Here is a 3,071-nt window from a genome sequence, read left to right as displayed (position 1 = left end):
TGCCTCTGAAAAGGGTGTTCAGATAGAGCAGACAAAAAGATTTTTTATTTTCAATTTTTCTGTTTTATGCCTACCAAGCGTCAAAAGAAAATTTTGCGCAGTTTTTAGACTGTTTTCGATGTAAATCTACATTTTTTTCTTGCTTCTATAATCAGGAGAAGGGCTGCCACCTTTAGCACGAAAATTCTATTTTAGCACTACTTCATCATGTAGTCTGCAGCAATCTTCAGCACTTTTTTCTCTTATATGACCAAATCGAACGGCCAAAATTTATATGACCAAATTGTAAGATGTGTCTCATTTCAAAATATATGTCAGAACATTTTGTATGCATGAGAGTAATCTAAATACACTTAAATACGGAATATGCGTGTGTGCTTACATTTTTCCTTCCTAGTATTGATCAGCTCAGGATTCATTGTCATGCCTTTACACTAAAAAAGAATATAAAATTGAAGTAAAATCTAATCTAAGAACACTTAACAGACCATACGCGTGTTGCGCCACAAGTCTGTGACACGCGATTTATTTTTTGTTGTAGCACCGAAAATTGCTGTTTTTCCAATAAGAGTCATGCTTACTCCCGCCGTTTACCCGTGCTAACCAAACACTGAAAACTATAGGTTTCACCATTCACCTCCGAGTCCAGGTGACTTGTTGGTCATGTGTTAATCCTATGACACGGTATTCTACCTTTAGACTAGAAACCCAAAATCAATCTAATCATTCATCTCTTAATTCTATGACTATCTACATTAGTTCTGCCCTAGGAATGATGTATGGACCGATGATAGATGGACTTATTTGTCAGCGAATGAAATGACATCATTTTTATACAATCCTAAAAAGGGCTTATGCCAGATTTGTCTCTCACTCACTTGGACTATTTGTCTTGGCTTTTTCTACAATTAGCCATGTCTTGATGCATGCAGCTACTTGATTTTTATTCAATGATTTTAATTGTAGCACAATTGTAGTGCACAAATGTGGACAATTGTAGCACTTTAGGAACTCATGTGGCGCCAACATTAGTTTAGATAGAAGGATTTTAAAATTGCGGAACGTGTTGTGATAGACTCAGTAAAGGTTGTGAGTTCAGAGACTCAGTGAGTTCACTAAAGGTTAGCTAAGACCAAGAGTACTCGCTAACGTAGTCTGTGATGAATACATAGCGTTATTTTCTTTTCGTATTTGGTCCTGGTTCTACTCATACTAATGCTATTCCAACTGAATTTTTGGGGTAGGCCTAGCCTATTGATACATAGATTTTTTTCCATATAACAATACAATAGTAATACAACCATCTACAAAGGCTCCATGGCCTGTTAGGGTAACCTAGGTTTTGAGGTTCAGAAAGGTTTTCTCCTCAAGAATGAAGTTTGGCTAGACTAACCTAATTATTTCAGAGAAATTCACCTTAAAAAAAACATCTTTTGATGATCAGCAAAGTCTACTTGTTGTTGTCCCCTTGAAAAAACATGCAAGGATAAAGTGACAAATTTTGTTGAATGTTTTACTGCTTGGGTAAAAATTATACCTCTGATCTAAATGAGAGGTAAGTTTAAACTTTATCCCCACCCCTTCTATGTGCAAATATACACCCTGAATTGATATATACAGGGGTGAGGGTAAAATATATTTTGGTAAATTTCTACCAAATCATATTATTGAGTTAGGAATAAAGTGAATGCACTATTCAATGCCTTTTTTTATGCTGATTACAAATATAATAATCATTTCTATCGGAAATGAATTTCAGCCCCCCCTATATATGCCAATTCAGGGTTAGGTTAGGTTAGGCTGTAGAAATATATACCCTGAATTGGCATATAGAGAGGGGGGGGGGGCTGAAATTCATTTTCAATAGAAATGATTACTATATTCGTAATCAGCATAAAAAAAGGCATCAAGTGGTATATTTACTTTATGCGTAAGTCAATACTATGTTTTGGTTGAAATTTACCTTTATTTCCAGCAAAAACAATTATTATATTTGGAAAGAGCATAAAATATGCATCAATTGGTATGTTTACTTTATTTGTAAGTCAATAGCCTAATATGAATTGGAAACAAATTACAGTACTTGCATATTAAATGTACTGCTAAAGAAGTCAAGTTTGGTTAATGCTAACAAAATAAATAAAATAGGATGAATATATAATAGTTTAGAAACAAATTTGGGCTATATATTTGCAAATTAGGGGAGGAGGGTGAGGAGTAAAGCATACCATATATTAAATACCACAGTTTATATAATTATCCAGTATGATCATTCCCTATCTCACCCATTATAAAAACCCGGACCGGGGTGCAAGTGCTCCAGAGAACACAGAAACATAAGCAGCATCAGATCTTTTCACGGGTAGACAAGTCAGATTTCTCTTGGATGTGAAACTTGGCTTCAACGTTGGAACACTAATTTTGAATAAACTAATTTTAAATTAATTTATTCCAATACATACATGAAAATTGGTAGTTAGTAGTGTAATGTTATTATTAGATGTTTTTAGGGATTAAAAATAGGTTTTGAAGTCTCAAGTTGGTTTCAAAGGCATTTTGAGAAAGTTTCTGCCAAAATATGTGTTCCAGGGTAATTGGGCTGCTGATGGCAGATCAAATGAGAGGACCTGTTTGTACACGCCGTGTATGTATATATATATATATATATATATATATATATATATATATATATATATATATATATATATATATATATATATATATATATATATATATATATATATATATATATATATATATATATATATATTGAAAACCCGTCGTATACAATAAATGTACAATGACAGAGTATACAAAAATGCGAAAAGAGGAAACAAAACGATAATATACTAAAGAAAAAAATAATAACAACAAAAGCAACAACTTCTTAAATAGTATACAAAATAGTACAAAAAGTGGAAACTGAAAGATAACATACTCAAAGATTACAACAGAAACAACAACTTCTTCGAAAATAGCAACAAAGACAACAACTTTTGAAAGGAGAAATATATATATATATATATATATATATATATATATATATATATATATATATATATATATATATA

At 32.0% G+C, this 3,071-nt stretch overlaps 1 long non-coding RNA gene across 1 annotated transcript in view; it reads left to right on the top strand.

The window, feature by feature from the left end:
• The first annotated feature begins 1,039 nt into the window (after positions 1-1,039).
• LOC148950465 (uncharacterized) overlaps positions 1,040-3,071 on the top strand; it is a 39,113-nt gene continuing 37,081 nt past the window's right edge. The window contains exon 1 of the long non-coding RNA XR_016141966.1: positions 1,040-1,121. This is a non-coding gene — a long non-coding RNA (uncharacterized LOC148950465). The remainder of the gene's footprint in view (positions 1,122-3,071) is intronic.

This window comes from Artemia sp. Qi Xiang Cuo, chromosome 7 (assembly GCF_049724085.1).
Source record: "Artemia sp. Qi Xiang Cuo chromosome 7, ASM4972408v1, whole genome shotgun sequence".
Classification (NCBI taxonomy): domain Eukaryota; kingdom Metazoa; phylum Arthropoda; class Branchiopoda; order Anostraca; family Artemiidae; genus Artemia; species Artemia sp. Qi Xiang Cuo.
The sequence above is the reverse complement of the archived record's forward strand: the minus strand, read 5'-3'. Positions and strand labels throughout refer to the sequence as shown.